Below are 10,352 nucleotides of genomic sequence, written 5' to 3' on the forward strand. Positions count from 1 at the left end.
TTGGATCATAGCTTAAGAATAGCTTTATTCTACTAATCCAAAAAAATAATGGGTTAGCAAGAATAGCTCTAGTGGGGTTAGTGATATTAATAAAATATTTGATTCCTCTCAATTAAAGTATGTTTAAATATTAAATTAGTACTAAATATAATATAATATTAGATTAGTATTAAATAAAATATTTGTATAAATATTAAATGTAATATAATATAAATTTAAAATGTAGATTAGTATTAAATAAATATAATATTAAATTAGATTAATATTAAATAAAATGTTAGATTAAATATTATATAGTAGTCATTTAAATAATAAATATAATATAATATTAGTTTAAATATTATATTAATATTAAATAAATATAATACCATATTAGATTAGTATTAAAAAATATTAGATTAAATATAATATAATATTAGTTTAAATATTAAATGTAATACAGTATTAGTTTAAATGTTAAATGTAATATAATATTAGTTTAAATATTAAATGTAATATAATATTAATTTAAATATTATATTAGTATTAAATAACTATAAATCAAATTAGATTAATATTAAATAAAATATCAATTTAAATATTATAATTAAATAAATATAATATAATATTTTTTAATATTAAATCAATATAATATTTTTTTAATATTAAATCAATATAATATTTTTTTAATATTAAATGTAATATAATATTACTTTAAATATTAGATTGGTATTAAACTAAATATTAAATTTAATATTAAATTAAAAATAAAATAATATTAGTTTAAATATTAGATTAGTATTAAATTTAATATTAAATTAAATATTAATTTAAAAATAAAATATTATTAGTTTAAATATTAATATAATATAATATTAATTTAAATATTAGATTGAAGTATTATTGAAAAATATGATGCTTTATATATATTTAACAAGTCATTATAAATATAAAAGTTAGTTGAAAAGATAAAAATAAATAAATCATTATTATATTCCTTCCCTCCATTGCTATTCTAAACATACAATCCAAACAACATTTCTACTAATCCAAAATAGTCAAAGCTAGTGCTATTCTTGAATCCCTTGGTTTAGCACTATTCTCAACTACTAACCAAAAAATCGCTATTCTTGCACTAATCCTTGCACGATCCAAACGTACCAACAACAAAACATGCGTACCTCCGCACTTTACACCATCTGCTATTTGGGATCGAAATAGACATCGCGCTCAAATTCAGTATTAAATTTGCGTGAACAATTTTAAAATATGTACAGGTTAAGTGTGCACAAATCTTGATGTGGATCGTATGACAGCGTAATGGACATAGCGATCAGTTGTTACAGCTATAGCAGTCATAGTTGAATTAGCGCACTTTTATTTCATAACTTAGCTTTTATGATTTGAAAAGGCTATAGCACAACTATAACTAGCTATTTAAAATACTACTCAAAATTATCAATTACGTATTTCTCCGTCAAAATTATATTATTACTTATTTTATAAATTATAATAACTCATATGTGGATCCAATTAATTAAAAACTAAAATTAATTATGCTTAATACTATATAAAATATAATTAAGTAGATAATCATGTTGCTTCCTCTTATGATCGCTCATGCATTATTTAATATCAAAATTATGCTCCTTAAAGAGGAAAAATAGTCTCTTGAAAACTCTGCTGCTCCTAGGGAGCTCCATAGAGAAGAGAAAAAAAGTGATTTAGAAGGAGAAAACGAAGACGGTGGTTTTGAGAGTCAATTTGTGGCCGGTTGCTCTACTCCGCCCCTCAACCCGTCCTTCCTAGTCTGCCCGGTTTATCTTGCTTCGTCTTAATTGAGCAGATGGCTCCATTTAAGGGTTCCGCAGCTTATTGTCTTTTTCGTTTATCTCGATTCTTTGGGTTCGACTGAGGGTTTGTGAATCCATTCCACCCCCATAATACCTACTATATCTATATGAGAATAAGGTATGTGCTTTTTGGTTGTTGATGATGACAAGTTATCCCCTTTATTCTCTCTTTCTTCTTCTTTCTCCACTCTGAGTGGTGATTGTCCTGGTCCGGTTGATTCAGCTCTCGGTTCCGGTTTGATTCAGTGCCATCTCGGCTGAGTGGTGACTGTCTTGGTTTGGTTTGATTCAGTGCCCTCTTTTTCCTCCTCTCTAAGTGGTTACTGTCCCGATCCAGTTTGATTCAGTGCCTCTCAACTGTGAATTCCTCTAGGCGGCGTCAAATTCGGAAAGAAGAAGATGTTTTGTCCTTAAGGAAGGGCTCGACGAGGTGAAGTCCGCGAGCTATGTAACTCGAAGAAATTACTGCTGTGTCTACATTCTCAGAGAAGAAAACCAGAAGGCCCACCTACTTGCTATTCGGACGCGAATAGACCAATTCGCATTCTCTGACATCACGTATCTTTTATTTTCTGATATAACAAATTAGATAATTGTACAAGTAGCTCAATGTATAGATTTTAATTCTTCTTAATTTAAACAAAATAAACCTATGTAATATCTACTTTGTAAATTATTGGATCGATGCAATCGCCTACATGATTTAAACCCAAAAAAAAAAAAAAAGTGCTCCTTATTCTTCCTTACGCCAAACCTTACATTTTGATTGCTTATAACCTCCTACAATGCCATTTCAGTCATGTTTATTGGACATGCGTCAAAGTTTCTCATTGTGATTGCTTCTAACCCTCTCCAGTGTCATTCCAATCACGCTAATTGGACATGCACTCAAACATCTTATTATAATCACTTCTAGCTCTCTCCAGTGTCATTCCAATCACGTTTGTTGGAGATGATATTCGAAGAGGAAAAACTCTTAAGATCTAGATGAGAGAGAACTGATAGTTCATATAGGAATAATGTGTTCAATTTTAATTAATTCTCAGTTAATTTTGGTTTTCAAAATTTCAAAATTAATTTGAATTTTATGTATATTTGATATATAGGATAAATATGTCATTTATTAGAATATAGGGTGATTAATATGTAAGTACAAATTATGGGAAATGTAATTTTATAAATTTGAGTGGTATAGAGGAAATTCGCCATTAAGAGTATGAAAATGTTACTTGAAAAACAGGGATATTTCACTTTTTGCTCAACCGAGCGCTTTAAAACTTTTGAATGACGTATCTAAAGATTATGAACCTTTTAACCAATAATGCAAATTCCACCAGCAAGAAAAATGTCCATAAATGACTCATTACTAACCTCCGAACAGTATTTTGTACACTCTAATTTGAGAGTAACAAATCTCAGCAAAATACACCGCTGTCACCTCAGAACAATGTCAATTCCCTTCCGTTCCTCTTCGCTCCCTCTCTGCTTCCCCGCTTCTTGATCAGGTGATGGAGTTTGGACTGATTACAATCTGATAGCTCTTCCCCTTCGCTCTCTTTTCTTTTCTTTAATGAAGATCTCTTCTTTGTTGGAATTAATTTCAATTAATTACAATATACGTGGGCTTATATGTAATATAAATATATATATTGAATAATAGACTGTCAAAATTAGACCCGTTATAAAGTGATCAAATTAAGTATTTTTTATCGGGTTCAATATGTGTCATGAGAAGTGGAGCCTTTAATGTGTAGAATGCATATTAATAACTTTATAATTTAGTGATGGTCTAAATTATATAAAATTTGGTAATAATACAATTATACTATTGGTATCTGGGGAACACAATCAAATATGGCAATGTTCCGTAAATAAGGAAATACCCAATAAGGTAAGTTCTGAATTCAGACCCACTAAGAATCCAATAAAAAAATAGGCTACAGATCATATAAGGAAACAATATTAATTAATTAATTAATTAATTAATAATAGGTGGCGCCTATTCAAATTAATAGAGGCGCTATTATGGATCTATATATTTTCTTATAACAGAAGATACAAAGATCTATCTGTCACTCCTCTCTGTTTCTCTGTCTACTCTCTCTCTAAAGAAAACTGAAAAGAGATTAATATAGAGTGATTAAGAAGAGGAGTTTAAGTTCAGAACTTGAATCAGATATCTCTTATTGTGTGGAAGAGAACGTTGCTGCTGTCGCCTCTTTCGCTCTCTCTATCGGACTTGAGAGGGATTACTTGGAATTCTAAGGGCTTCCGGTGATCAACGTTGATTATGCATCTCTGGAAGACTATGACTACCGATCAAGATAACTTTAAATTTCAGATTAGAGTTCACTAGAGGATCATGATAATTTAGGATTTATATATGTAATATACGGTTCTGCACAAATAAATCCAATAAGTGATATCAGAGTCTACCCTAGTTGAACCAATTAATTTCTGCACAAACAGATTTCTGTCAAGATTTCAAAAATTGATATCTGTTAAAATTTATTGTCTATGGCGCTATTCGGTTTTTCTAATTAAAAGGCGTAACTCTGTTTTCAAGATTTTGGTTTTAAAGTTACTCGCGTCACTCTGTTTCAGAAATTAATTTGTGGTCAAAATCTTTTGTTTTTACGTTGCTTGGTCAAATTAAGCTTACAGTATCGATATGAAAATAGATGATTCTGATTTGTATTAAATTGGTATTAACTATTGACCAATTAATTTTGACCAATCCAATTATGTTTACACTATTTTAATTCGGCCTTGTCCAATTAAGATTAATTTATATATATATATATACAGAGGTTGGCTAATAAACAATCGATTGTTCCTAGCCTCTTGTGCAACCAAGTCGTTTTTCAATTTTTAAAGTCCAAATGATCGATCCAAACCGTTAGATGAGATCTCCATATTAAAATGTGCTAGGAGACCAAATTTTACATTTTTTGGAATTTTTTTACTATTTATTAAGCCACTTTGAAAATTGCTGATCCAACGGTAGCTTCTGATTTTACTGTTTGGTTAAGCCACCATTGGATTAGCGATTTTCAAAGTGGCTTAATAAATAGTAAAAAAATTCCAAAAAATATAAAATTTGGTCTCCTAGCACATTTTAATATAGAGATCACATCTAACGGTTTGGATCGATCATTTGGACTTTAAAAATCAGAAAATGACTTGGTTGCACGGGAGACTAGGAACAATCAATTGTTTATTAGCCTACCTATATATATATATATATATACGTGAAATTTTTATTTTAAAATTCACATTAAAATCAGCATACTGCTTATGCGATATACAATGACCTTCCGCATGCATGAACAAAACCGCATTTTAAAACATTTCTTCCATCTATGGCAACTCGTGGATACAATAATTCTCTTAAAAATTAACATACGAGTTTAATCTTTTTTGATTGAATGATTTCGTATTTCTTCTTATGGTAGCAGATGTGAGCTCATTGGGCTTTTAATTATATGGAGCAATGTTTGTAATTCAGAAATATGAGGAACAAACCATTATGTGTATATAACCTGTATTTGAATAATATTTTACATAATTGAGCAAGTAGTTAGTCGTAAGAATGATTAATTATCTGTCAGTCGCATTTAAAAAAAATCAATACAAACTTATATGATTGTTTGAAATTGATTGATTCTTTTGTAATCCAGCTTAGTGCAAGTAATTCATATAGTATTATTAGTTTACAATTTAATTTAGTTTCTGTCTGAATTAAGATTTAAGTGTAAAATTAAATCTAAAAAAGAACTTGCCACTAGCAACGTAGCAGGAACTTTAAGTGCTAGTCTTATCTTTCCTTTTTTTCCTTACGTGTCAGATGTACACATCAATAACAACCGTGCAATAGAGTATGACTTAGAAATAATGAAGATTTCATAATTTGAATAGTTGTGCAATTACTAATTTATATGAACAATGCATTTGGAGAAATTTATCTTTTCATAAGCATGATTTTGTTCATGATGTTTTATTTTTAAAATTGAAATGAGTTCTTATAAATTTCTGCACATGGACATTTAAATAATTTTATATGATATGCGAATTTATATTAAAGCTGTACAGTTTGGAAATATTGGTGATCTGTTTATGTGTTACATTAGTTAGTTTTACTTGACAAATTTTACATTAGATAATAGTAACTAATATTTATGATAAGACATTAAAACAAATGCATATTTCTTCACAAGTGGCTTAATTGCATGCTCCTTTGATTGGTTTCAATTCTTTTTTTTTGATGTTCTTGAAATTGAATTATTGATATTATTTTCTTATATTTGAACTCGGTGTGTTATTTGGTTTATGTTGGTTGTGTCTAAGGATAACTCGACTGGAACTGAATACCGCACTGAGAGATTTTCAATCACTTATCATTCCACTTTGTGGGTTCCAGGTACAAAACACAAGATAAAGAAAAATGATGTCAAACTTGAAGACTACGCGACTTGTCACAAATAAAAGTATGTCATTGGTAATGTATATGTATATATATGATTTGGTAAGATGATAGCTAGAAATTGCGCTGATAAGCGCGGCGGGTTGTTGACCCTATTGTCGGGGTGTGACAACTAAAGTGGCTCACGAACATATTCGAAAACAATTGTAAGTCAGAGTGCTAACATTGGAAGCAGCTAACAGTCCCCCAACTCCAGTCCCCCAAAAATCCCCGGAGATTTTCAACTAATTCTGTAAACATCAATACTAAATCCTGTAAACTAATTCAACAAATCCTGTAAACATAAAAACGCGTGAAAGCTGTTAAAAATGCGTGACAGCTGTTGAAAACGCGTGACAGGTGTTGGGGACCATCTTGTGTGAACATACACATAATATCCTGTAAACATACACATATTATCATGTAAGCATACACATATTATCCTATAAACATACATATATAATTCTGTAAACATACATATATAATTCTGTAAACATACATAGTGTACTTAAAATTATATTAGTTGAAATTATGACAGTTGTGGCAGTTAAAAACGCGTTAGAACTAAGCTAAAAAGGGAAGGCTTTTATACACAGAGATTTTTAGGAGATTGTAGCCCGAGGGACATTACCTTTTCTCGCTAACATTAACTAACAACCACTTTTTCTTTCTCACTTTCTCTTTGTTTCTGGAATATGTAATTCTGATTTTTTGCTCTTTTGAAAATCCGAATTGTTGCTTCTAATTTTTGGTTTAACCAAAATTAAAATTATAGCAGTTGTGGCAGTTAAAAGCGCGTCAGAACTAAGCTAAAAAGGGAAAACTTTTATACACAGAGATTTTTGAGGAATTGTAGCCCGAGGAACATTACCTTTTCTCGCTAACATTAACTAACAACCACTTTTTCTTTCTCACTTTCTCTTTGTTTCTGGAATATGTAATTCTGATTTTTTGCTCTTTTGAAAATCTGAATTGTTGCTTCTAATTTTTGGTTTAACCAAAAATGAACTACAATAAATATATTTATAATTCAATAGGTCATTTCGCACCTATTCAAATACACCTAGTTAGAGATAGTACATAAATGTTAGCTCATAATCTATGTAACTCAATGGGGCTGTTCGGCTGAGGTTCCTTAAGACTCCTTAAAGGTCCTTAGGCCCTTAATCCGAATAAATCCTGCCGAACAGTCCTTTCTTAGCAGAGATTTAGATGTGCTCCTTAGCCTTGATTCTTAATCCTCCCTCCCCCTTTCCTTAAGAAATCAGCCTCCTTAGAGGTTCCTTAGAGGCATTTTTAGATATTGTTTAGACAGTTTTACCCTTGATCCGTACCACTCCTTAAGAGAAATTCTTTTCTTTATTGTTTCTTGTTTCCTCTCCCACTTATGGAGACACAGAACCCTAGACACAAAAATAAAATATTTCTCCTCACTTCAGGCAAGATTGAATTGAAATTTACGTTAACTGACGAAAGTGTTGTTCTCTCCCCACCACGAGGAGTCATTAGAGATCTGGATTGCTCATTGTTTTGTCCACTTTTCTCGACTCACCGCTTCCCTCAGATCATGGCACCATCCCCTCAACCCTCCGCCGCCCACTTGGAAACCATTGCACAAGACCAACCTCCAGGCTGCGCCAACTCCATACATCACCACATGGAAACCGCACAATACCAACTTCCATGGACCGCACAGGAGCAAACTTCATCTCGCGTGTGTGCTGGTAGACGACGCCAACTCCCCTCTGTTTTTTCTCTTGTAATTTGTTTTATGATACGATTTACCAGTGCTTTCTCAAAAAATACCAATTGGACTTTGCTTTACATACATGATATATATGAACTTGTAACTTTACAATATTGATTTTGTTTGATTTCATTGCCGAATCTGGTCGGGAGTTTTATAGTATTGACTAATTGTTAATTTTGGTTGATTTTACAATATTTATGAACTTGAAATTTTACCAGATACAGAAAGTTTTTGAGTATACGATGAGCTTTGTTTAATTTTACTTATTTTGATTGATTTATGAATTGGGAAGAAAACAATGTGTCTATTATATTATTTTTTTCACCAGATTTCAATTTGGTTAATTAATTTGTCTAATTTAAATTTGTGACTGAAATATGTTGTGGAAAAAACAATGAATTAATTAATGCCTCATAACAATCTAGGGCATATTGGTCTTTGACTAAAAATAAAGTTTAATCCTCCTTCAATCTTAATCTCTCAATTGCCGAACACATGCTCCTTAAGAGAGCTTAAGCTCTTAATCCTCGGTCCCTTAATCCTACCTGCCGAACAGCCCCAATATAATTTAATCTATATTTAATTTCAGAAATGAATTATTAGTTTTGGTCCAAACTATTTGGATGTAGTACATTTCTAACACTGTAAAAGTAGATTATGAAGACCAATTATTTTATTAATTTTTGTTTTCTCTAACCAAATAACAGATTTTAAAACTTTCAAATTTCATACATTACTATATTTTTCAAAGTGTAATTTGTTCCTTAATTGAATGTCCAAGGAATTGTCTATAATTCTTGCAAATTAAAAATATTTTTGCGTTGTAAAAGCCTCACATTGTGATTTCTTCTTTGTAATTCTTTATGGTAAATTTTTAGAAATTATTATTTGAATAAAGAAAGTAAATATAAAATGTAGCTACATATTTATTTCAAATTACGTAAAAAATGAATAACAATATATTCTTATTTGAATTATTATATTTTTTCTACATATATTAATATATATCAAATTCAAAAAATAATATGATAAATTTCACTTTGTATGATAGAATCAGGGCAGTTTGATAGATATCAAATCAAATTCAATCTAATGTCCTGCTGGAAACGTTTGATCCGCATCGAGAGTCGTGTGCTCAATTTTAACACCTTGTTTGGACGGAGAGTAGAAAAAAGAAAGGTCGGTGAAAAATAGCAAAGAATGGAATGTAATAGAAATGAAGATTAAAATATTTAACTTTTTTGTGTTTTGATGATTAATTAGAGAAAATAAATTTAACTTTCATTTTCATCTTATTTCTTGTTTTATTCGTTCAAATTTAAAAGGTTAATAAGAAATTTGGTGGTTGTTGTAGGTTTGTGACACAAAATTTTGATGAGAGCCATATAGATAAGATATAGAGGTGGACATTTGTGTCATTTTTTTGTCAAAATATTTGCAACAAAATTTCTTTCCATCTGTCACATCTAAAATAAAAAAAAAGCGATTCTATTGATTATAATCATGCAATGTTAAATCTTTCATCTCTGACATAATTTTATCAACCAAATACGATTAAAAAAAATTAAATATTTTTTTTTCCATTCTCTCATTTCCTCTGCTCTCCATCCAAACAAGATGTAAGATTCACACGAATCAAGCGTGCACGGATATTAATACAAATCCGACTGACTTATAATGGACCACCGAAGGACTCCTGAATTCGTATCTAATAAGGTACCGCACAAGAGAATCTTTAAAAATAATTCTTTAATAAATGGATCCGGACCATTTTTTTTAATTTTGCACGAATCTAAAAGCACAAATAATAATGCTCCGCCCTAGCTTGAATGTCAAAACAGCTGAAAATAAATCTCAAACCGTAAAGTAGTAGGCCCATCCGGAGTACTACGGAGATACTGGTCCACGAACCCCTCCCAATAATTAAATTAATAGTTTGACGAACCTATTTATCCGTCCGTCAAAACGCATGATCACTGTGACTGATGTGGAACACGAACAGACAAGCCGGACTTTCGTACGCTTGAGACCCCGTACTTTATTTATCTCGCTAGCCGGCACGGTATTATACAAACAATTAATACAAAGCTTACATTCACCATTTGAACAAATGGAACCATGTCACGTGTCTTAACCAGACCTCTTGTGAGAGCGGGCACGTCGAAACATAATATCTGAATAATTTTAATTGCATTAGTTGATTCCAGAACGGCAGAGCCCATGATAGAATTCGAATGTCCTCTGAGATAACAGAATATTTATGATTAAATATTGACCGTCCGATCAGAATCCGAGCAATCTGGCCAAT

This window comes from Carex rostrata, chromosome 4 (assembly GCF_964058835.1).
Source record: "Carex rostrata chromosome 4, lpCarRost1.2, whole genome shotgun sequence".
NCBI lineage: Eukaryota > Viridiplantae > Streptophyta > Magnoliopsida > Poales > Cyperaceae > Carex > Carex rostrata.